This window comes from Vicugna pacos, chromosome 33 (assembly GCF_048564905.1).
Source record: "Vicugna pacos chromosome 33, VicPac4, whole genome shotgun sequence".
Classification (NCBI taxonomy): Eukaryota; Metazoa; Chordata; class Mammalia; order Artiodactyla; family Camelidae; genus Vicugna; species Vicugna pacos.
This window is the reverse complement of record NC_133019.1, coordinates 8,836,178-8,862,925: the sequence shown is the minus strand read 5'-3', so window position 1 is coordinate 8,862,925 and position 26,748 is coordinate 8,836,178. Positions and strand designations below refer to the sequence as shown.

General features: G+C 41.8%; 1 long non-coding RNA gene across 6 annotated transcripts in view; it reads right to left on the bottom strand.

The window, feature by feature from the left end:
* LOC140691098 (uncharacterized) overlaps positions 1–25,229 on the bottom strand; it is a 125,055-nt gene extending 99,826 nt beyond the window's left edge. For 5 of the 6 annotated variants that reach the window (XR_012066558.1, XR_012066557.1, XR_012066560.1 and 2 more), the window contains exons 1-2: positions 25,102–25,229; positions 24,482–24,534 (exon numbers count right to left, since the gene is read on the bottom strand). This is a non-coding gene — a long non-coding RNA (uncharacterized lncRNA). The other variant, XR_012066561.1, reaches the window with a different exon arrangement.
* Positions 25,230–26,748: the final 1,519 nt, after the last annotated feature.

Sequence of the window (26,748 nt, the reverse complement as noted above, 5' to 3'; positions counted from 1 at the left end):
AAGAGAATAAACTGAGCGAAAAGTATAAAATCAAAAAAAAGGCAGTGGGGATATACAATTAATGAGTCAATCAATGATTTTCATCTATGCAAACAACAGTGAGTTGGAACATATGATAGAAGAAAAAAAATCCCATTTACAATAGCAACATAAAAAGATTATTAACATAAGTACAAGACATATTAATGAAATGTTATAAAATTAACTACAGATAGTAAAAATTTAACAAATGGAAAGACGTACATATTTTAGATAGGGAGAACCAACATCATAAAGATGTCAATTGTATCTAACCTAACTAAAAATGATGTAACCCCAGTAAAATTACCAATGTTTTCAAAAAGCTAGATAATTTTTTAAAGTCATATAAAAAATAAGCAATATTTAGAGAATTTTTGAAATAGAAAAGCAAGGAAGAGAAATAATTTATTTGATTTTAAACATATTATGAATCCATGACACTTATGCCTGAAGAGACTGACATAGTTTTGGAAAAAAAAACAGAGAAAGTTCAGAAATAGAACCAAATAGGGTAGATAGGTAGGTAGGTAGAGTAAACAAAAGTGTCATCGAAAGTCAGAGTGCATTCAATAAAATTTCCTGGAACAACTAGATTCACATACCACACCTCAAACAAGGATAAATTCCAAATGGATCAAGAATTAAATATAAAACATGGAACCACAAAAATACTGAAAGAAAATGTGGAAGGATTCCTTTTGGGGCTTAGGTAGGGAAAAGCCAATCTAAATATAAACCAAAATCTAAAAAATGTTTTAAATTGTTGTATTTGACTACATAAAACTAAAAGAAAATTCCAGCATGAAAGCATACCATTAAACAGAGGGAAATATGAATGTTAAAACTGAATTAAAATACTTGCAACAAACACCAAGAAAAATACCTTCTCTCCCAAATGTATAAAGAACTCCTATATTTTGATAAAACCCAGTGGGAAAGTGGGCAAAGAATATAAAAGGAAATACAAATTATTTTGAAATGCATGAAACCTCTCATAAATGAAATGTAGTTTTAAAACTAAACTGAGATACTATTTTTCACTTATCAGATTGTCAAAAATCCAGAAGTGTGATGCAATCTGTTGGTGAGGCTATAGGAAAGAGTCACTTTCATACATTGCAGGTGGGAATGTAAATTGTCAAAACCCCTAGGGAGGGCAATTTAGTAATATCTATTAAAATCACAAATGCATATATCCTTTGACGCCGCTATTCCACTTCTGGGAATGTATCCTAGAGTTACACTAGGACACATGCAAAACGATACACTTGAGTATCTGTTGCAGCATTGTTAGTAAGAGCAAAAGATTGGAGGCAACCCAAATCTTCCGTCAATAGGAGACTGATTTTTCCCTTAGCCTGCTCCGGGACTGCCCCTCAGTCCTACTGGTCCTTGCAAGGTAGTGGAGCCCTCCCGCGTGACAGCTGGTCATCAGCGTCATGGGAGGGGTAGTCAGAAGAGCGAGCAATGGAAAAGAAGGTCACCCTCTACCAGTTCCTCTATCAGAACTTTTCTTTGCTGGGGTCAGCTGAGGAGAGGGTTGAGGGGCGGGTGTGAGCTTTCCCAGGATGTAGGATGTGCCACTAATAGTTCTTTTTTCAATCTTGCTTATCTTTTAATTAGGGCAAGATACGACTAACAAGGCTTAAGATTTACACTTGTCTGTTTCATTCAGTAAAGGGGTCCACTTTTTTTCTAAAAATTGCACAGCTGGGAGAAATGCATGATGGTATTTTTTCCCCCAGTTTCTGATGTTTATGGATTGTCCATGAAACCACAATCAGGGCAAAAATACTTGCCTACTGACAGCTTTCTAACCTCAGACGAAATATCTAGAAGATATAGTGTCCTGAGTGAGACTGTGCAAAGACCGACCCTAAAAATGATGGAAAATGCTAAAGTTAGATGTTTTTCTCCATGTCTCCACGTACCTCCTTTTCTTTTTAAGAACTACAAGATTTTGGTAAAATGTGTCGTTGCTATTTGTTTGGATGTGCGCCTCTCGGATGTGATTTTTAATTTTGGTAGACACCAATTCTTCAAAAGACATTCAGAGACAAGGAGCTGGAATCTCCCTGAACTTCAGACAGCCAGAATTTTGCTGGATGGTCCTAGTTTAAATAGAAACCACTTTGTGTAAAAAGGCCCATTTTAAGTGGGTCAATCTGTATTAGTTGCACCACTTGAAGCACTGAAGATACACTTTTGTGTATCTAGCGTTCGGGGACGTTTTGGGAACACACTATATTTATACTCCATTAAACTAGGTCAGCGCCTTTGTTGGGACAATCCCAGAGGGAGCTATACATTTCACCTAAAGAGAGCAGCAGCAGTTCTGGTATGTTTCTCACTTGTCCATCCCGACTCCTGCCGAAGTCTGACCTAGCAATGTCCTGTGTTCCAGTGAACAAACAAGTGACTCACTCATTTAAAAATATTTCTTTAGCGTCTAGTCTGAGTTCTTCATTGTGCTCAGTGTGACAGGAAGTATGAATTCCATCTGTCAAGGAGACTTCTCTCTGAAAGGGTAGTAAGATGCATATGTATGACTACAAAACGGGCAGAACGATGAGTTAGGTAAAGCTGCTGAGTGAGGTGTAGACCAGTTACTCAAGAGAAAGCATCCTACAGGAAGGCAGAAACTGAGACTTCCACTGGAGAGAGTTTAGACATGTATCTGTGCATGTGTATTTTAGTTTTTGGTGGGAGCAGATGACGCTCTAGAGAGAAAAAAAGGGGTCTTGACTCACACATAGTTTATCCCGATTAAAACAAATAAGAAACAAACAAGACGTGATTTCTGGGTATTTCTCAATATACGTTAACGTTAAAAATGGCTTTTTATAATGTTCATGCAACTAAAAATATGTGTTCATCACCAGAACATCATCAAAACTATAGTAATTAACTGAAATTTGCATGTGATAGGTCGCAGGTTAAGGGAGTTACAGTTCATTGTTTCTTGCAGCATCTACTTCCATACACTTAGGGAATAATACTGAATTCTGGTTTTGTATCTTAATTAGGGCACTAACAACCTTGTATGTATTTAAAGCAGATGAAGTGTCTAAAAATCAGGCTATGTGAAGAATATCAATTCAAATGAGTTGTTCACCTTTGAAAAGAGAAGGCTTAACCCACTAATAGCTATCTTTAAATAACTGTGGTGGATAAGTGTTATTTATTGTTATTCCAGAGACCAGAAAGAGGGAAGTCGTACTCGAAAGTTCCCAGGAAGCAAATTGCAGCTTCTGATGTGGAATGGCTTGCTAGCAATTACAGCTGTCCAAGCATACGTAAGGTGCTTTGTGTATTTGTAAGCAACTTAAGAAGCACTTGAATGACATGAGATTAGAGATGCTACAGATGAAATGCTTCTCAAATTTGAAGGTGCATCCGAGTCACCTGGAGTCTTGCAAAACGCTGCTGGTCACCATATACAATTTGAGCAAATACAGGGAGTTTTCCTTCACTGTTTAAAAAGTTTTCAATTAGAGAAATTAAAAATTCCTTCCATCTTGAAAATTCTATTTTTTTTTTTTTTAGTCCCAATGCAAAGTATCTGCTAGATGCTGTGGGGTTAAACGGAAGTCAAGGTCCTTGAAGTATTACGGTAAATTCCAGAAACGGGAGAATGCATAGCACATTTGGAGCGCAATAACTTGATCACAAGAAATATTTCTGGTAGGAGAAGTGCTGCCGAGACAGGCTTAGAGGCAGGTCAAGTTTCCACAGTGACTCTCAAGTTAAGAACTCCCTGTATCCTGGGGATAACAGTATATTGGTCCAGATTTGCATTCACCTGTAAGGAACATACCCTCAGGACAGTGGCTTAAACATACTGTTTATTTTTCAATGTAAATGATAAGGTACAGAATTAGGCCAGCCCAGGGTTGGTAGGACAACTCCACGAAGTCATCGGAGACTCATTTCCTTCTATCTGTTCAGCCACCTTCAGAGCTAACTTCCACCCTCAAGATTAGTGTAAGATTCAAGACAGTTGCTGGAGTTCCAGCAATATGGTCACCAGAAAAGAGGATGAAGAAATGGCCCCTTTTGAAGGAAACAACTCAAAAGACCCACACAACTGCTGCTTCCATCTCATGGGGCAGAATGTGTCCACACGACAGACTGTAATTGCAAAGGAACCTGGGAAAGGCGGCTTTCTGAGCTAAGCACGTTGTCTAGGGTTTTGTTTCTAAGAAATCATGAATGGATTTGTGGACACTGGGAGTCATCTAGCAGTCTCTACCGCAAATGGTGAGTCAAGAAACAGCTGAAAGAGGACACCTGCAAAGGACTATTTGCGAAGGATCAATATGAAAGTAATGCAGAGAATGACACTGAAGCTGAGACAATCTGCAGCCAAGATGTCTGGTTTCCAGATATGAAGGAATCCTGGAGGTGATGGACTAAGGCAGAGTAGCAACAGATGAAGTGGAAAGAGAAGGGATGACAGGATGGTTGCTACAAAAGTATGACTGATGGAACTCCATGTGTTACTCTCGGTAGGAAGGGAGAGGGAGGAGCCTTAACTATTTGTGACGTTTGATGAAATCCACCACGGAAACAGGAATGGCAGAAATAAAGCAGACGTGTTGAGGAGGAAATGACGTTTGTTTCAGATCCACTGGGTTTGCTGGGATGATGGAACGTCCAGCGGGAGATGGGGAAATGTTTAACCCTGTAGGACTCTAGCCCAGGAGGTAGAGTGTTCAAGGGATGATTTTAAGGGTTTTCATATATTCCACACTTCCACCTCGATGTCTGTTAGTGATCTCACACTTTATGTATCCAAGACAGAATTCCCAGCCACCTTCACTCTCTGCAAGGTGTTGTGGACACAGAGAATGTTGGTTTGTTTTAATATTCATTTCAACAAAACAGTAACGCATAGGTAAATATGCTGAAAATGAGTTAGGGTAAAACTCTAAAGCCAAATATAAATTTTTTGATACTATCTACTCTTTGAGACTAGTCCCCTCTGAATTTTGAATTATTTCCTATAAATCAGTCTTTAGATGCCTTTAAATTTAATTGATTGATCTGCTTACAGGGAATGATAAGCCATAAAAGCAAAGTATCCCAATATAACGGGACTCCTCGGCGCCCTCCTCCCAGACAGACCCCATGTTCCAAATATGAACTCTATGTGCACCTGTTACGTGAAGTGTAGACAAAGTTTCCTGCTTTTTTGCTGGCTAAGAATCTGATTTTCCCCTGACAATATATTCCTAATGCCAGAGGTCAAGGCTTATATTAACCCATTCTGAACCCGCCTTCAAGTGGTTAATGAAAGATCCCTAGAGCACAGCCTTGACCTTAACCTGAGCTGCATTTTCTTTAATTGGATTGGATTTTCCCCTTCCTTCCTTTGTTCCTTTAGGCTTCAACCAGAGAAAGAAGCCAACGGAGCTCCCAGGATATATTAATTACAGTATGTTTTGGCCAACTATGCTTTGGTTTTCCACTCTGTTCATGTCACCCTTTTACTGTCCTATACCACAGAACATCACATGGATCAACTCTCTGGGAGTCTCCTACTTGCATTTCACCAGGAGAGGACAGCCTACATCATGTGAGTTGGGGAACTCCTGTGATGCCAGTTCATGAGACAGAGGATTCCCTTTCCACATCTCTACAGCGGCCAGAAGTGCAGGACATCCCACAGACAGCTGGATAAATGCCAGAGCATTCTCCATAGGAGTTCAGGTCTTTTGGGGAGAGTGAAAGTTGTTGCCAAATCAGAAAGCTGGAATTGTTTTAAAAAATCTTAAAATACAAGACAGCTTGCTTATTAGCAATGTCAGACTGATGCCAAGAGCTTCGTGGTCAACAACGTGCTCTCACTTTATGCTCCTCGCTGTCCTTGAAGAGAGGCCTGGTGAGCACTGCATTCATTTAGAGATGAGAACAGGACACCGAGAGAGCTCAGGGACTTGCTCATGGCTACACAACTCTGGGTGTGGGGCCAGAGATCTGTGTTCCTACAGGCCCTCTGTGTGATGGTCAAGCATGGTAAGGTCTAAGAAGCCCGGATCTAGCCCAATCGTCTAACCTAACAGGTAAGAGAATTAAGTCACAGTGAGTTAAATGACTGGGCGGGAGGTCACACAGCTGGTGAACAGTGGAAGTGAAGCAGGAACGGTGATCTCATGACTACTTGACCTTAATCTATGGCCCGTTACTATTTTATTCTTTTATTCTGAATGTTCTTCATCCAGTTCATAATAGAATAATTTTATTAAAAGTGTCGCTGGAGCACAGGAAGCCTTTGCACCGAAACACCGGAGTAGGTCTTCCAGCTCATTCCTTACCCTCTCGATAGCTACATATGGCAGCCCATCAGGAGGAAACCTGCTGCAAGGAGTGCAGCTGGCTGACAACCTCCAGCTGCAGAGCTTTTGGGGTCTTCCTCAGTGTTAGAGCCAAGAGCATGGGTTCCCAGCCGATGACCAAGCATGGCATGGGTACTAGGGCCAGGCCATTTCCGCCCACTGCGAGACTCCTCTCCTGTCCATGTGCCCTTTGGAGCTGCCTTCAGGCTGGCTGAGACCCTCAGGGCTGCTCTGCAGCCTGAGGCTGGCTCGCCCCTCCTCCTGTCCTTTCCCAAGTGTCCAACCTCCACTACGGTTTGAAGCCTTCCCACGCCCCCTCCTGCTCTCTCTCCCCTCTGCGTTTCCTGAACACCACCCCCAGTAAATCTCTTCTGCTTCTAACTCCATCATGGCATATAATTCTGGGGTGACCCAAACTGACATGCTGCTCTCTTAGAGCCTCAGTTTCTAGGTGTGTATAATGGGGTTGCGTGAGTTCATCCCTAGTACAGAAATGGGAAACAATAAATGGTTGTTATATTGTTCTTAGCAGCAAGGTTATCCACACTGCAAGGTTACTGTGCTTAAGTGAAGACACTGACATAACTATGTGTGACACAGACATCTGTGGCTTAGAGGACATCCAGGGACCACCCATACTTTCACCCCAGGTGGGCAATGTGACAAATTCTGGCCAATGTGCTATAAGCAGAAGTGATGCATTTTCAATTTAGGCCAAAACACAGAAGAATAAACATCATTTAAGGCTGGCACAGCAAACTCCAAAGGCTTGTGTTAAGAGGACGGGGTTTTCACCAGCCTGTGATGTGAGAGCTAACGTGGAACCCAGCCCCCAGCTAACCCACCCACACTGGATACGTCTTGTGACGAGAAATAAAACTTTGGTGTGTTAAGAACTGAGATGCAGGGGTTAATTCACTACTACAGCTTAAACTATCCTATCCTGACTAAAACAATATGCTTTGCCAACTATATAGCACCATAAAAATAAAAGACATATTCATTTTAACTGCTCACTTCCCAGCATTATGCTTGATTGTACTTGGGAGAAAATATAAAGATGAAGATATAATTCAAAGACAGCGGAAAAATAAAACTCGATTTAGAAATAAAATTCTCAAACTGGAGGTAGGAAGAAAAACCAGTCTATGGAGGAAAATTGTATTTGAAGTCTTAATTTGAAATAAAAAAATCTTAGAGTTTTACTTTTTAAAAAAAATCCAGATTTGATTATCAATTAAACATATCAGAGCCCTTCATGAGCTTTAAATCTCATCATGTGGTGGAAGGTAGTTCTTCCCACATTAGTTTGCTAGAGTGAAATAATCAGTATTATTCAAATTCCTTATTTTCTTACATTGCACTGAAACGAGAACAGAGCCCATCAGGAGGAAACCTCAAGAGCTGCCAGTTTCTGTGTAAGTGACTTGCAGGCACTGGAGTGGCACAGCCGAAGCTGTAGGGGAGGACGGCTGGGTTGGACCTTTTCGATCATTGGTATGTTGATGAGCTGGTGATTCTCCTCTTCCAGTCCTTAGAGGGCAGCCAGCTTGCAGCAGGGGCCTGCAGTCACTGGTCAGTCAGGACAAAGGAATGATGGAAAGGTCAAAACTGGAGAAGGGCCTGGAGAACCCCTGATGTGTCACCTCCTCATTGCCACAGGACAAACGGCCAGGAGAAGGGTTGGTTCACATGCTGCCTTTCCAGGGACAAGATTTCAACCAGAAATACCTTGGAGGAAGCCAACATCTTGGATTTGGGAGCAGAGAAGTGAATGCTTCTATGTCTTTTTGGAAACAGAATAAAAACTTGTACAACTTGGAACTTGTAAACGACATAACTGAGAAAATCAGTTGATATAGACGTTACTTTTTGACTACTTTTGGGCACTCATAACTTACCACTGGAGGAGGTAACACGAGGTGACTCTCTCTGTGGTTTGATAATAATTCCATAAATTAAGGAATGAACTGTAGTTAATCTTACGGCAAAAGTGGAGAAAGGGTGAATTCAAACGCTTGGAAAGCCGGCTGCACTAAATAAATGTTAAGACTGAAACAAAGACGTGCCAACAAGTTTTACACAGTGACATGGCCGTAGAATGGGGTCACTGTAGTAAATCTGGTGCTTTTTAGCTACAAATCTGCGCTCAATCTAGTTTCCTTTTTAAGAAGTTCCATATAAAGTGTGTAGCATCTTGTCTGGGTACAGATTCCACAGAATCTTACATCTTAAGAAACACAACGACTCGCACCACCCCTCTTCTTCATCCCTCCTTCCCACCCTGCCTGCCTTTATCCTTTCCTTCCTTCTGGCAGGATTTACTAGCCTGCACAGCTGTTTATTGATACGTTTCTATCTTAAAGCCACTGGATCACTTAGTCAACTTATAAAACAGGGGGAAAAGTGACAGAAAATTTTGCTGTGTTAGATACAAAACAAAAAATTAAATGGAACTAAAACCTGATGATGATTTGCCACTTTTTGTTTTCATTTGTTTCACCTGCTACTGTTGACTCTCGGCTTTAGAAGCTAGAAAATACATGCCTGACTCCCCACTCTTCCACTGATGCCCCTGGCAACTGGGCTTCAGATGCAGTGTGAAATTTATTTGTGCTTTCTAGGTATGCACTAGGTAGTCATCCAGGTGTTTGCACATGTGCTATCTTACTTTGTTTTTATAAAAGTTGAAAGAGGTGAGAATAACTGTGTATCCCAGCTTGCCCAGGACAGAGCCCACTTCCCAGCATCCCGTTTCGGTGGTACTCCTTTCAGTCTCCAAAGAGTCGTCACTTGAGAAATGAATGACACAGTCATCCTACACAGGGTACATATTACTAGAACATTCTATCTATAGGCCTTTCTGGGTCTTAGTTCCCATATTGATAAAAACCGGCTGAAGTAAATGACGTTAAAAGTTCCTTCCAGCTCGAATGTCTATGATTCCTTGCACATGTACAGATATCTCTGAATCAAAGCTTTCAACCTGCTTTACAAGTCTGTTAGGGTAAAGCCACTGCCTTAGCAACACGACGCCACTGAAAAGGGGAAAGGGATCTTCTACTTCGGTACAAGAAAAAAGAATTTCTAGGGCAAAAGGAATGCCGAAAAAGTGCCTGCTGAATGTACATGCATTAATGATGTAAGACTGCCTGTGAAATCACCAACAGTTTACGTAAGACATGCAGAAGACAGTACCAAGGACAACGGGGGGATATAAACCTAAAAGCAGGCTGGTATCTGTCGAGTAATACTAGGGTAAGATCTGATACATTTCAGCTCAGAAGCACGGCAAAAATTAAGAATTGTGAACTGTTTCCATTGTAGGTTACTCGTGTCATGCTTTTTTCCCGCCTGCGTGATTGCTAACGCTATTTCTGGAACACAATTTTCGCTTTACCCGCAGGCAACCTCCTGGGAAGCTTGTTTTAGCCAAAAGAGCTGGGACTTCGGAGTAAAATGTCTGAGCTCTAATCCTGGCCCTGCCAGTTATTCAAATGCATGCTGCTTAGCCTTTCTTTGAGACGCAGGTTCCTCATTTATAAAACAGGAACCACCACCCAGATTTGGAGGCTCACTCTAAAAATCCGAGGCGGTAGTGCTGGCGCACTGACGGCCCTAAGCAAATATCCATATCCCCAAACTGCTCCCAAAGAGCTGTCTATATGAAATGCATCAAGTACGTACTGCAGCACAAATCCTGTCATTATGAACCTAAATCTCTCATGTTTCAATGACGGCAAATATGAGTAGATGAGACCTCACCAGGTGATGGCTTTATGATGAGCAGCAAGTGGTGGCTTGGTTTCCAGCTCTGTCTCACGTTGTAATTCCTGGGGGAAGAGTCTCTGCCTTCTACAAGGCTGTCTATAAGTTTGTTGATGCTCCAAGGCTGAACATAATGTTCTCTTTACAGAGGATGCTTAATAAAAGCAATCTGTCATCAGTTTCTCAAGTCCAAAATATCCATCTGGAATTTACATGACTTTCAAGCTAAGAGAAAGCTAGGCTCAGACCTCACCTGTGGTTTTGGATTTTGTTCTAGACACCACACTTTAAAAGCATCACATGTGCAGTCTTAGGATTAATGGGCCTGGAATGATTAAAGAGTAAAATCTTGAACAGCTGTAGCCAGGAAGAATGTTTAAAAGTATTCTGGGGATAAACGTACCTCTGATGGGAGCATATTTGCCGGGGGGTGGGGGGAGGGCTGGAAATGACCAATTCTGGACTCAAATGAACAGGATGTTCTTCCCTTCTGGAAACACAATACAGATACAACACAGAGGCATCTGAGGAAGAGACAGAGAGACACAGAGACAGTAAAATGCAGAAGCACTTTAGGGAGAACAAATCATTTCCAGAATGAAAAGTAACTGGCAGCAGACACTTCACAGCGTGTGTCAGAAGGATTTCCCTACAACCACTGTAAGGCTTGCTATTTCAAGGAAATGTTAATGCAGTTGTGTTGTTGGGACTGACTTTATCTTTCGCATATTTTTGTAATCAGTGAGTGTTCACCCAAAGCAGAATCTCATAGGACAAAGGCAGTAACACATGAGGAGGCAGAGTGATGATGGCTCGAACAGCTGCCCAGGTGGGAGAATGGCTTTTACCTTCCCAGAATCTCCATCACTTCCTAAAGCTACCCCAAACAAAAATGATAGCCTTTGACATGGACAATGGGCAATTTCTTAACCTTAGGTGAAGTCTGAGTAAAGGTATCTTTAGAGAATCTTACTACATTAACTGATCTGTCATATACAATGCAGGCAAAAACATAATATACTATGCAGACAGAGTTTCAAGACAAATTCTCTAGTTCCTCTAACATTATTGCCCTCCCCCACCACCCTCGACCCAGTCTCCACTAAGGACACTCTGGAGCCATCGTGGAATCTTCTAGGTAATTCTCCAAGCCTTCCGGAGCAGTCCGTTGGTACTTACTAGGTTCCAGACTGACTGAACTTGATCACCATTGTTTCACGACATCTAAAAATGCTCATTATCAAATTTGTAGAAAATTGTATGAGATTTTACTCTATTGTATGAATTAGTGAATTTCATTTAACCCCTATCTTTTTTAATCTTTTTATTTTACTTTTCTAAAGCCCCATTTAATTTTTTTAAATGTTAGAGATAGCCATGTACTTTTAATCATTCCAGAATTCTGATGCCACAGTGGGGAAATTTCCTAACAGCCCTTCCACAATGTTGCTGGACGTGTAACTCAAAGGCATACTGAGTCACTAACTAGATGATGAGATAGTTCAAGACTATGTTCTATGATTACTGATAGAAAGAACTAAGGATATTTAGCCCAATGAAGTAAATGCTACCAGTAGCTATTTTAAATATCAAAAGGGTCGTGGAGTAGAAGAAAGGTTTGGATTGTTCTAAATGACACTAGAAAGTGAAACTGGAATAAAAGGTGAAAACTACACTGAAATACATCTGCTCACGTAAGGTCTATGTAACAGTAACAGCAAAGACAGAACTGGAAGGCGATGAGTTTAAGGACAGAGTAGGAATTTGGCACAGAAGGTGTGTGAAAGTTTCAAACATCAGACCGATGCATGGATGGACCATAAATCCATTCCAATCTGAGAGGCAGTAACTCTCAGGAAATAAAATGAAGATGAGGATCACGGTACATAACAAGTTCAGTGGAGTAACAGGAGATGGGGAAGTACTAAGCCTAAAGAGAAAATCCACAGAATTATAGAAAGGTTTCCTGCTAGAGAAGGACCCAAATCACACAGAGATGAGAAGACTAATGTTCCTTAGGAATCACACCTAATGCACTGGGGTTGGGCAGCCAGGCTCCAACATTGTGTGTAAAGCGAAAGCAACTGAACACTAAGAAAGAGACACGGAGTGGTCCAAATAATACGAAATCTGAGCACATTAATATTTCTGTCAATGCAACCAAGAGTGTTATGGCATATGTGTCTCTAGGAATGACAGAAGCTATTACTGAAATGAGATTAGAATCTTTTAGAAATATCAACAGAGGCATTAGAGTTGGTAACATTCCCATCTGTAATAGATGACACTGATGCCAGACGATCAACATAGTAGGGGGAACAGCATACAAAATTACAGACTAGATTATTTTGTTCTTTATTGATTTTTCCCTTAGGAGTTTTAGATTAGCTGTCACATCAATTAGTTTTCCTCAATCCCAAGTATATCAAATTTCTCTGTGGTGTTTTTTTTTTTTTTTTTCGAGGAGAAGTGGGTTATGTCTGGGTTTCCTTCTATGGATTATGACCAGCAGGGTGTAAATCGATCGGCCAAATAAATGGGCACATGGGCTGCAAAAGTGATGCCCAGGGTTGGGGTGGAGGTGCCCCTTCCATCTCATCTGCCCAGCGTTGATCAGGGCTGTCTTGCTTCTCAGCTGGGTCAGTGCAATGTCACCTTTGTGTTCCAGTTGTGCAAATCCCTTAAGAGGAAAAATGTAGCAGGAGGATATTTTAAAACTGAAGTCTGTTTACCTTATCATCCCCAACCTCTAATGGTTCAAGCAGCATCAAGAACTGGCTAAAATACTGCCTGCGGGGAGGGCTGATACCCAAGAAAAAGTTAAATTTCTCACTTTGGAGCTCCTATGTAGATTTGGGTAGATCTAAAGCAAGGAAAAATAGTTTCAAAAACCATGCCTTTTACTGCAAGAGCCACGTATTTAAAATAGAAGAATTATTTGACTTCCTTGGCTTTACATGTAGAAGTGGTCAGGCCTGGAAGATTCAAAACACAGTGTAGCCAGGACAGATGGGTAAAGTAAGCAGAGAGACTGAAGAGAACTCTAAGAAAGGCTCAAAGGAAGATGCTAGAAATTAAAACCACTGTAGCAGAATGAATAAGGCCTTGATGGTCTCACCAGCATGGCTGAGGAAAGAATCAGTGAACTTGAAGATCTGTCAACACGTAAACTTCAAAAATAAAAATATGAAGAGAAAAAAGAATGAAAAAACGGTCGGGGGGAAATATCCAGAAATTGTGGGACAATTACAAAAGGTGTCTTAAGTATAATGAGAATACCAGAAAGAGAAGAAACAAAGGGACAGAAAAAAAATACTTGGAGTCACACTGGCCGAGAATTTTCTGAAACAGGGACCAAACCACAGATCTAGGAAGCTCAGAGAACACCCACCATGATAAATACCAAACCCCCCCAAAAAACAAAAAGTAAACAAACAAACCCCTACACCTAGGCATACCATATTCAAAATGCAAAACAATCAAAGACAAAGAAAATCTTGAAAGCAGCCAGAGGAGAAAATAACTTCCCCTCTTTATGAGGAAATATGGACAAGAACGACATGTGACTTTGCTCCACAAATCAAAGAAGCAAGGAGTGAGTGGAATGAAGCATTCCAAGTGTGAAAAGAAAAAACTACACACCAAACTAGAGTTCTGTGTCCAGTAAAATTATTCTTCAGAAGTAAAGGAGAAATAAATACTTTCTCAGACAAATAAAAATGTAGGGAATGTGTTACTAGGAGATCTGCCTTGTAAAATATGTTGAAAGAAATTCTTCAGAGAAAAGAAAAATGGTAGAGGTTAAAACCTGGACCTACAGAAAGAGCAGAAAAACATTAGGGAAAGAATACATGAAGGTAAAATTAAATATTTTATTTTTCTTATTCTTAATTGATTTAACAGACAACAGTTTGTTCACAATAATAATAGTGACAATGTGTTTGGAGATTATAGTTTATCTGTAAGTGAAAAAAATGACAGTGGTGCTACAAGGGACAGAAGGAAAGAATTGAGAATACTCTGTTATAAAGCACTTGTCCTACCCAGGAAGGAACACAGTGTTATTTGAAAGTGGACTTTGATTAGTTATAAATGCATGTTGCAAACTTGAGGGCAACCACTGAAAAACAAACAAACCAAACCCCACAGTTACATATACCATAAGCCAGAAAGTAAGAGGGAGACTGTGTGAGGACACTGGGATTCAGTATCTGAGGACGGTCTGATCAAAGGAGGAAGAAAGAGGGGGATTCACAGGCACACTCTTCGGTTGCCAAGAAGTGGCCCCGTCCCAGCTGCGGCTGGAGATGACAGAACCCCAGAAAGAAATACCAGACAAGCTGAGAGGATTCGAAAATAGAAGGCATCCTGTTCTAATTTGCCACGTGCAGCCTGGGTGGCTGCAAGCTTCGGAGAGAAATTCCCACGTGGCATCTGAGCGATAGCAAGGCGACTGCTGAAGCAAGCCAACAGGTGGGTACGAGGGCAGCTCTGCGTCCCTGCACCTGCCACATGGCCTGAGCAAAGCGGCTGGGTATTCAGAGCCGCCCAGCGTAGCCTCACAGGTGCACGGATTTTTAACCGGAGGCCACGGAGAGGGTGTAGTCATAAGCAGCAAGAGCTTCTGCTCAATTTTAGTTTCTGTTTCCTCCCAACTGCGGGGTGTGGCCTCTCTCTGCTTCATGAGCTCTCTCTGTGTGTCTCCCTTCAGAATTCAGCTCTTACTGTTAAAAGCCTAATCTTCTCCACGATTCCCAAGACGAACTGCAGAGTTGAGAGGATCTGATTAGCTTAGCTTATTCCTGAGCAGAGATCAAGCAATTTCACAGGCCACTTGCCAGCCTGTGGACTGCTTGCTCTCAAGTCAGTCAGTTGGCCCTGGTGGAGCTGGACACAGGACAACTAGGTGGAGAACAGCTCTGTCCAGGATGCTCCTGTGGTCCTTCAGGAAGAGCTGCGTGCATATGCGTGACTGGGACATTATGCTGCACACCAGCAATTGACACACTGTAACTGACTATACTTCAATTAAAAAAAAAAAAAAGAGCTGTGTGCAAAGTGGTCTCCCTGAGAAAAGGGTACTGCAGGCACAATAGTTGACCCTGACTCGTCTGATGATAGAGAGATGGATTTTAGGCAGACAGGTATCAAAGCAAACTTCATCTGTAGTCAATAAACTACGGTAAAAGGAAATCATAGGTACAGAACAAAAACGTAGAAAGGTTTTGAAGCTATGGTGGTAGTACTTTTCTTTTTTTTTTTTTTATCCAGCAGACATTTATTAGCCATCTTGGAGGAACAAAAATGAACAGAGCAGGGCTGGGGTGGGTATAGCTCAGTGGCAGAGCGCATGCTTAGCATGCACGAGGTCCTGGGTTCAATCCACAGGGTTGTACTTTTCTTTATCCTTTCTGCATCATTCCTTACACAATTCATGTCAATATTAATGGTAACAGAAGCTAACACTTGCTAAACACTTACTATATGTTTGGCATTTTGTTAGATGCTTCATATAAAATAATTCATTTCATTCCACAACAACTCTGAGAGGTGGGCACTGATGTCCCGTACCACTAGTGAGGAAACTGAGTCTGAGCAGCTTAGTAATTGATACGTATAACTTTTCTGCTTATACGAAGCAATGTTTGCACAAATTTTTTTTTCTCATGAAATGCCTTTGGTTGAACTTGGCAACAAATTTATTTGCAAGAGAAAGATAAAAGGGTAATTTAGAGATAAGAAGAGAAACTAAACCAAGAAGGAAAAAAGCCTATGAGAAGCTGATTCTAAATGTAGTACTTTAATAAAAACAAATTTTGATTAGTTTTTTTTTTTTTTTTTTGCAGAAAACCTAAGGAATCCTAGGAAGCTTTCACAAACTTAAGCCTCTGTGAGGTGTGACATTCTTTAAATCTTGATCTGTAAGAGGAAGGAGTTCATTGGGGAACAGAAAAGTTGGGTTTTTGGGGGTTTTTTTTTGCTTGGTTTTGCAACTTATTTCCTGCAGAATGTTGACTAAGTTCCCTCACTTTCTGGCATTATAGTCACCATCACCAATAGGCCCTCATCAAATGCTTTCTGAATATGGAATCATAGACAGGAAGAGACTTGTAATTTGGATGAGCAAGTCTGAGTCGTTAGCCTGAGGACCAGAGACAAAGCACTGTGCACGTTACGCAACAAGGATGCAAGAGTGAGAGAGTGCTCGTGAGGCCTCACGGAACCCGCTAATGAAGGTACTGAGCACATAAGTACAATGCATGACCTGCTATATTGGAGAGAAAGGGCAGGGGTGTGTGTGTGTAGAAGAACCTCTCAAACTCCAAGATGGCTTTGGAGATACACAGAACTGAGTTGGAAGTCTTGTTTTGTCACTTAACCATGTGACCTAGGACAGCCTGAGTCTCAGCTTCTCTAAGTATATAACACATAAGTATCAAATGCCTACATTCTATGCTATTGTAGGTGCATCACCGTACAGAGCACCCAGCACAGTGATTTACAGATAGCTGTTGGTCAATATACGTTAGCTTCCTTGACTGGCTATCCAACTTCCATAGGTGACAGTATCCAGGAGGTTCCTGGCATAGTGATCTTTGTAGATGAGGGTCTGGAAATCATCCATCTGTGAGGACTCTAGACCCCTGTCGTCCCCGAAGACATCCTTCAGTACATAAACTAAATGTCTGCCATGTCATTTGCAACTTCACACCTTGGATTTATGTATTTTCTTATCCTCTTCAGTTCTCCTTCTCATAATATTCTTCTGCTTTTTTGGATTTCTTTAGCAGGGAATGGTACTGACCTTTATCTAGGGGCTCAACACAAAATCAGGGAATCAAGGTTGCTTCCCGAGGCTACCATTTTGATGAAAGGAATTGGAGTATGAAGTTATAAAGGAAAGGCTGTCACCAGGTTGCCCTACCAGAGATTCACTCTGTTCTCTGAAGAACCTGGATCCAGTCCCCCTGCCGCTGAGCCTGTCACAAGCTCCCAAATCACCGCGGAAGTCTCAAGGAGCTATTCTGAAGACCTTCAAAGACGCACTTTACAGCTCAGCTCCATTGTATGACCGAATTAATGGAAACGGCCAAATGTTTCCTTCCCCCTCCTTTCTGCACGGTTCCCCTAGACCTCCCGGCCTCTCCATGCCCTCTGCTGCACGCAGGAACAGAAGCTGCCTCCCGGAGCAGATCTGCAAAGGAGCCTTCTGGCTGAGGCCACCTGAGGTCAAGAAACCCCACAGCTGTCAGCTCACAGTTACAGTCTAAGGAGATGCGAAGCCAGAGGCTCCCACTCCGTCAACCTCCTCACCAACATTTCAGCTGAACAATAACCACAATTGATAGAAGAAAGAACAAAGCAACTTCCCAAATCTTTCTTTCTCTTTTTTTTTTGCCCAGTATGCAATGCTTCCTGTTTCTCTAGTAATGAAAAATGTGTTCATCTGTCAAACAGAAAGCTGCCCCACTGTCTTAGGTGCAGAGCACTTCAATCACAGCAGCTGCTGCGACCAGACCGAGAGCCAAGCTCCTCATTTGTTTTGGCTGACGCTGAGGAATCAGTTTAGGCATCCCCTAGAACAAAACGGTGCGTGGGAACGGAGCCAAGCTGCGGAAGAGAAGCCGCAAAGTTGCGACAGATTATTTGTCTGCTGAAACAGAAGGAGAAAGATACCAAAACCTGGATGCATTTGAGTCCAGCCCCCCTAACATATTCTCTATCTGCAACACAGATGATTCCCTCTAATATCATTCAACAGGTGCTAAACTGTAGCTTTTCTGAAGATTAATTGTTGCAGCCTTGGCAACGGAGACTTGGGGAGTAACAGGGCATCTCCCAGAATGCTTAGTCTATTTCTACTGGGTACTGTGCATCTCTATATAGGGTGCTTGTTAATGGTAATCAGAGTAATTCTGTCCTTAACTCATTTTCAAGAACTAAAACACAGTAAGCACCCAATAAATATGGGTTATATGGTTTATTTGTTGAACTAAATTGCATAAATGTATATAACACGTCCATCTTTGAAGTTCATTTATGAGGTCTGAATAGGTATGTTCATTTTTGGCAACTGACCAGCAGTGTTTAAAAGCTCCATCGCCATTTCTGTTTTCACCCATTGGAGACAAAGACCAAGACTACACAGGCATAAATTATTTAGTCGGGTCATGAAGCCAAACCCACTTCGTGGCTCAGTTGGTCCAGCTAGCCGAGAAAAGAGTGGAGCTTGGAAACAGGATTATGACTTCACTTTTTTTTCCCAGATTTATCAGAAAAATGACTTGGACTTCCACTTGAATATTGGAAATCTGATTAGAGAAGGCGGAACAATGAAGCCAAACTGTAAGCAGGACAGAAGTGGAATTAAATGGAAATCTCAGGAAACCTACATGCCGCAACAACTCTGATGGCACACCTTGAGTCTGGACAGCTTTTCCAGGACTAGTCTCCTACGGGGCAGCCTGCTCTGTGCAGTCTTGTGTCTCAGGAAATACCTAAATCAGGTACCCCTCTAGGACAAGATAAACTGGTACCCAGCAGTTGTGGGTGTCGCAGTGGGCTGCTGCCTGAGTGTCCAAGTCTTAGATTAAGGTGGTGATGGAGGAGTCAACGAGTGGATCATCTCTAAAGCCTGGAGTGTGTCCCGTTCGCACTGAGATACTGGCTGGGAAACGGAGGGCGGGCAAATCCTTCACTGTAAGTCAGTACTGTTAGAACTACCCTGAGTGCCTCTCTCCCCAAACCGCAGTGCTGGCTGGGTTGAAGACATCAGAGGAACAGCCTCCTCTGTAGAGTCCTAGATGAGAGGACCAGTGTCCTTGCTCTACTGCTAGAGGCGGCCAGCTCTGTTCAGACCCTCCCTGGAGGAGGAGGAGAGAATTAAACCGCCTTCGCCTCGCCCCGTACAGCTCAGGCTTATTCCCCCAAGCCCCATATTCCTTTCACATTATTTCAACAGTAAAATCGTCAATTTATTTTGTTTGGCACGTCGTGTTCCCCACACAAACTGATCTGATAACATTTGGTTGAAATTATTAAATTGAGCAAAATATTGGAGCAGGGTTGTTTCGTTCTGTGGTGCTAGAGTGTTTGATCAAAATGACTTTCATTTCATACCGCTTACTTCTGCTTTCCTACCATACACTGTGGCATCTAGCTTTAAAGGAAAATAGTTAAACATCCAGGTAATATGACTCTATCTTATCAATATTAGATTTGGGAACATCAGAATAATAAAATAAAGGGTTTTTTTAAAAAAAAAAATCTCCAGATGGATACTTGGCATCGCGTAGCCATGTAGGGTAACACTTTAAGAATTAACATTATTGGAGCAGAAATAGAAGAATGATATGACTCTTCAGCATAAAAGTGACATTTATGTCAAATAAGCATTGGATTGAAATAAACCAATTTCCAAAAGCCTATTGCACTTAACAGAAAATTCTGCATAATATATGCAGACCTGTGACATTGCCCCATAAGCCAGACTCTTTGAATTGCTACTGAAGATTTCAATCCAGCCCAACCCACTGCATTAGATATACATGTGTATATGTGTGTAAAAATCTGAAACCTCTGAGACAAAAGGTCTTAAGCAACAGAGCAGGTGTCAAAATTGCATTAAGACAATGGTGGGAACTCTGAGTCAGAATAGTACATACTTGAACCAATTTGTTCCAGTGAAATAGACTCAAGTATCAAATGCTTAATCAAAGAGAGACACATAATGTCTTTCCTGTGGAAGGCTGTCCCTGTTTACTTTCCCTCCTTGAAGTGTGCCCTGGCATCCCCAAGTATTTCCTTAAGACTGAAGCTTAGCTATCTGTGGTATGGGGACAGGACTGGGAAGAACTTGACCCAGTTTCTTCAGGGATTAGGTCTTGAACTCCTGAAAAGTGTATTTAAAGTGGCTTACAAACGGGTGAGAATTCTTGCCTGACATTTGAGATTGAAAACCCGTGATGGGAATCAGTTTAGACTCTAAAGCCACAATTCAAGACTATTAACACTAGGTCCTCATCTTAATCACCAGGCAAGAACTGCATGTGAATTTAGTGCCGCAGTGCGTGGCCACATGGAATTAAGTTTAAGATGTTGGAAAACATCTATTAGCATTGAATACCATGTTTAGAGTGAAGTCTTGCTAAATAGACCACACAGAACCCTGCAACAGGACTCAACTGTAAAAGCACTGTGATGACCATGGTCCCCTCCCCACCTGGGAGCTCCTTGGCCCTTGGAGTGTGATGTATTATGATGACCACTAGGTTTCATTATCAGGAAACTCTGGTTGAGACTTGACTCTACCCGTACTAAACTCTCAAGAAAGTGACCTTGAGGGATGTCAACAGCCCTGAAGCTTCATGTACTAAGACAGTGGTTCTCAAACTTCTGCATCCGAACCCCTTTATACTCTTAAAATTACTGAGAGCCCCAAAGAATTTTGGTTTATGTGGATTATATCTATCAACATTACACTTATTAGAAATTAAAACTAAGCCTTAGAATTATTGATTCATTTAAAAATAACAGCAATGAACCCATCACGGGCTACCATAAAACACTTCTGGAGAAATAATTACATTTTGAAAAAAAAAAAAAAACCTAGAGAGAAGAACATTATTTAACAGTTTTGCAAATCTTATTATTATTTAATAGAACACAGCAAGAGCCTCAAATGTGAGGCTGCATTCAACATTCAACGTAGTGACATCACACTTCATGCTGTCTCTAGGAAATGCTAATGTTGGTTCAAAGAGACACATTTTACTATTACCATGAAAACAGCTTGGACCTCATGGACTGCCTGCAAAAGGGACCACCAGGGGTCCCCAAACCGCTCTTTGAGAGCTACATCCTTACAAGTTTAACGGAGGATATCAACAACAACAATATTAACTGCAGCTACGGTTACTTAAATCCTTGCCCCATGCCTGTCTCTAAGGGGTTTTCATAGAGCATCTCATCTTAATCCTTGTAGCAACCCCATGAGGCAGAGATTATCCAGCCTTGTTTCCATTTTCCAGGTGAGAAAATTGAAGCGGAAACAAGCGACCCTCCCAAGATCTTATAGCTCATAAGTGGTGAGTCAGGATAGGAACCCAGGTCCAGTCCTGTTATAAGATCAACAACAGCAGTGGTGCTGGTGGTATGAAGAGTATTTAGCATTTATGAAGAGTTGCCTGGGTAAAATGCTGGCTACCATGCACTACTTTATCTCTTTTTGCCCTCACACCAGATCTACGATATACTTAGTATCATTCCCATCATTTCATCGATAAGGAGACTAACCCTTAACCAAGGTCATACTTAGTATATGGGAAAATTATATAAACTCTATGACAAGAAAGTTTTGAAATTTAAATAGGAAATTATGCTAACATTAGGTGAGGTGGTCTGGTGCTTCATTTAACAGGCACCATGGCAGAATGAGATACGGGTCTTTCTGCAGAAGTGAATTTTCCAGAATAGCTCATCTTTACGACTTTGTGAGCCTAAATGTTTCAAGCGTAACTCACTGAAGGAAGGAATCATTATGAACATCAGCTTTGATGCTGTGTCTCCCTTTGGAGATGCACTGGCGTCCACTGAGGTGGGTCAGGTGGGTTATTTCCTTATGAAATAATCCAAGGATGCTTAAATGTTGTACATGGGTGTTCTTATTGGAGATTGTGGATTTTGACTTTCAAGTTTGACTTTTCAATTTCAATTTTTTTTCTCTCTTCTCCTTGTCAAACCAACAGTATTTTTTTTTTTCTCAAAGGAACTCTTGTGCTTGTGTCTAGCCATCTCTCTTTTGGTGACCTTTTAACATATTGCTCATATGCTATCCTCTTAAGAAATGAGGCAACCAAGTTTGCTTGTCTGTTGTGCAAAACAAGAGCAAAATCTATCCGAGTTTATGGACCCCTGACATCTGTTTTGATGGCACCAAATGCTTCCTTGGCTCACTTCCAGCTGATTGGCCCCACCCAGATAAATGAGGAGACTTGAACAGGCATTGTTCTTAGAAGTGAGACGTAACTACAAGATCACACCTTTTGATGGTTTGGAAGTTTCAATGCCATTTATTACAAGGACAATTTGTTTGGGGGCTTTCTTTTCATGTATTTTTACACTGAGAGCTCAGCTCTTAACTACACTTTTTAAAATCCTTTAGAGGAAACCAAATATGCCTTGTTCCAATTCCAATAAGGTTGCTTTGAATATTTTGAACTTGTAGTCATGGTTGAGACGACCTAATGTAAAACACATTTGGAAACTCAACTGAGCCTACCCTAGGTAGTTTCAATGTTTTCTCATAGGAGTTCACTTTTTTGTTGTTATTTTTGTCTAAATTCATGCCCCAATGTTCTGTTCCACTCTAGTTGAGAGATATATCCAAGAAAAAAATAGAAAAGCCATCAAAATTATATTAGAAAGGGGGAGGGAGGAAGAAGAAAAAAGAAGAGAAGAAAAAGAAACACTAACCATCATTTCACTGGACTAAACTCAGTTCAATAAACAATGGGAGGAGGTGCTAAGGACGAATCTACGGGACAGACATGCAAATTCCTCTCATCACATTCATAATAAAGTTCAAATTCTAGGATCTGTCTCCTGCCTACCCGCTAGGCTATTCTCCTGCTCTTGGCCTTATACGCTCCAGTCCTCCTACAACCATATTGTGGACCCCCTTCAAGTCCCTACATGTGTGGTTCCTCTGTTCTGAATGTCCCTTTGACCTTCATTTTTTCAGTTTGTCAGGCAAATTCTTAATGAAACATCCTTTAAAATTCAGCACACATGTGGCCACTTCTGAGAAAGTTCTCTCTCTTCTCCAGTTGGATGTCACCATTTCCATCTTTACACCCCTATTTTACCTTCTGGAGTATTCTTCTCACAAAAAGACATTAGTTTGTTTGCATGTTTGCTTCTCCACTAATTTGCAAGTTCTTAAAAAAAAGTTTCTGCATCCTTACTGCTGTTGTGATGCTGGACTCATAAAAGGCAGAGGATACATACAGATTAAGTTTAAATTTGAGTTATAAGAGAGTTCCTGCTCCCTAGGAACTCATGAACTAGTGGTGCTAAAGATTCATGCATTTGAAACTCCAGCACAAACGGAACTATCACCAATGTTCTAATAGCGTGAATATATTGACTCTTTAATCAGATTATCTATGAAAAGTTTATACAACTTGGGTCTTGACTTGAGAGGCATGTCTGCTAGTATCAAAACTCCAGCCGACTCAGAAATAAATCTTTACATATACGGTCAAATATTTTTGATAAAGTTGCCAAGACCATTCCGTGGGGAAAGGGCAGTCTTTTCAACAAATGATGTTGAGAAAACTAGACATCCACATGCAAAAGAATGAAGTTGAACTCTTACCTTATACTGTATATAAAAATTAATCTAAGATGGAATGAAGACCTAAACATAAAAGCTAAAGCCATAAAACTCTTAGAAGTAAACACAGCAGAAAAGCTTCACAACGTTGGACTTGGCGACAATTTCTTGGCTACGACACCAAAAACCAAGCAATAGCAGTAAGAAAAACGGATAAACTGGACTATATTAAAATCAAAAATTTTTGTGCATTATAGGTCACTATCAACAGACTGAAAAGGCAACTCATGGAATAGGAAAACACATTTGCAAATCTTACATCTGATAAGGGGGTAATATGTAGACTCTGGAAAGAACTCCTACAACTCAACGACAACAAAAAACAAACAATCCATTTTAAAAAATGGGCAAAGGACTTGAACAGACATTTCTCTAAAGGAGACACCCAACTGACCAATAAGCACAGACAGGATGCTCAACATCACTAGGAAAATGCAAATCAAAACCACAAGGAGATTCCACTTCACACCCATCAGGGTGGCTACTATTGAAACAAACACACACACACACACACACAAAGAGACACAAAAAGTACTGGCAAGGATGTGGGGAAACTGGAACTATTATGCACTGCTGGTGGGAATTCAAAATGGCGCAGCCACTACAAAACACAGTATGGTTGCTCCTCCAAAAATTAAAAACAGAGCTACTATCACATGACTCAACAATGCCATCTGGGGATATATATATCCAAAAGAAGAAAAACCAAGAAGCCAGGGACTTGAACAGATATTTGTCTGCCCACGTTCATAGCAGCATTATTCACAACAGCCAAAAGGTGGAAGAAACGCGTGTTCCTCAGCAGACGAATGGATAAACAGAATTATATCAATCAAATATTACTCAGTCTTAAAAAGGAAGAAAATTCTGGCGCATGCTACAACATGGATGAACGCTGAGGACATTATTCTAAGTGAACAAGCCACTCAAAGGATAAATACACGATGGTCCTGCTTACCTGAGACACCTAGAGAAGCCTGATTCATAGAGTCGGGAGGCAGTTGTCGGTCCCTGGAGGGAGGGAAAATGGGGAGTTACTGTTTAGTGAATGCAGAGTTTCAGGGGGGAAGATGAAACCGTTCCGGAGATGGACGGTGATAATGGATAAGTGAACATACTTAATGTCGCAGAACTGCTCCCTTAAAAATGGCTAAAATGGTCAACTTTAGTGTTATCTGTATTTTACAACAATTTGAGAACATTTAAAAGAGAAGCGACCCAAGCAGCCCCAGCCCTGCTGCTGGCACTCCACCGTTCACCTGTTAGGGCTGGAGGCAGGAACGCGCTGAGGAGTCTGACCACGGCCTGGCTTCAGTTTAACTGCGTTAAGTGAGACGGAGGGAAAGGAAGCAACTGGGTGCCGCCACGCTGGAGGGCGGCTGACGGAGCTCAGCAGAGGGCCCAGGCCTGTGCGGGGCCCTGGACGCACCGCCGCTTCCCCCGGCCGGGGGCCCTGGGGCGCAGCGCGGCTCCCGCCTCTCCTCCCGGGCTCCGGGGCGCCTGCGCTCACCGCCCGCCTTAACACTTAGCACTCCTCGGACTAAGGGAAAAAATGCGGGACTGAAAAGAAAGGCTCACCTTCCCCCTTCCCAGCGAGCCTCCTTCCGCCTTCTCCCTCCACCCGAGAAACTCAACGAGCCCCTGGCTCAGGGCGTTCTCCCCGCCCCATCATCAGCCCCTAAGGGGGCGCAGGTGCGGGAGCGGCCCATCCGGGACGTGCGTGGGGGGGAGGCGGGCACCAACATTCCTGAGACATTCAAGCCCTCAGACCCGCCTCTCTTCCTGCGCCAAGGAGTTTTTGGTTCTACCAGGGGGTCAGCAAACGTCTCCTGTAAAGGGCCAGATAATAAATATTGTAGATTTCGTAGGCGGTAGGGCCTCTTTCGAAACTATTCAGTTTTGCTTTTACAGTACAAAAGAGGCAGAGACCACGCACAAATGGAAGTACCTGTGTTCCAATAAAACTTTATTGGTGGCGATTAAATTTCCAATTTTATATAGTTTTAACTTCTCTCAAAATATTATTAAAATTTTTCTCATTGTTGACATTTTCTCATCATTAAATTATCCTTAACATTAAAGCAAAATTTTTTCCAACCATTTAAAAGTGTAAAAACCCTCACAAAGAGGCAATGGGTCCATATTTGGCTTATGGTACGTTGTCTCCTCAGCCCTAGTTGAAATACTTTTAATCTACCTACTGAAAAAAAATAATAACGTAGCTCACTTATTTTTGAAAGGAAAGGAACTAATATTTACGGATACTTTATTCACCAAAGTTTAGCATAACATGGTGGCTGGGAGCACACCCTCTGGGAAGAGAATGGTTGGGTTTAAATCTCAGCTTCTGCCACTCACAGGCTGTGTGACCTTGAGAAATTTACTTAAACTCTCCAAGCCTGTGTCTCCTTATCTGCAAACTGGAGCTGACGAAAACAGAACATAGCTAGCAAGGTTGTTGTGTGGCTTAGATGAATCAGTGCATGTGGAGTGCTTTCACACCTGGCGCCTTATAATTGTCAGCTATTACATATTCCATGATGCAAGCCTGGAGCCCTTTATTCCATGATCTCATTTAATCCTGCCAAATGGATATGATGACCATTTGATAAACAAGGAAATTTCATATAGTTAAGGCAACTTGCTCAAGGTTAAAAGCAAAAGGATGGTTTTAACCCAGGTGATCTGCTGCGGTCCAGGCTCTTCCCTTTCCCTCAAATCATGCTGCCTCACCGCCCCCTTCCAAGATATTTCTGCAGCTTTTGACATTGGGGACCCTGTATTTCCTGACAAATCTCCTTTCCCTCCTGTTTCCATGATTCGTCTTCTGTTTGTTCTCCTCTGATTTTCTCTGCTGTTCTCAAGGGTTCCTCTTGAGACTGGTCTCTGAAAAAGGCTGGCTTTCCTTTCCCCATTGCTCAGGTCAAAGACCGCTGCTGTTTGCCCTCCCCGAGATTTCTCTAGTGTCTCATTCATCGCTGTGGCTTCAGTGATGAACAATCACCTTGTGTACATGAGTCCCACCGCTAGTCGTGACCTGTCTTCCCAGCCCGATTCTGTGTGGACTCTTAGACGTTTCCAAAGGAGGCTGTAAGAGGGATTTTGAAGGGAGTGTGGGAGTGAAGTAGGGGTGGGATTTCACGATGTCTTCACAACTTAAGAGTCTTGGTACCGGAGACTAATGACACTTTTTCACAACTTCTGCAAAACCTGTTTATTGTCTCT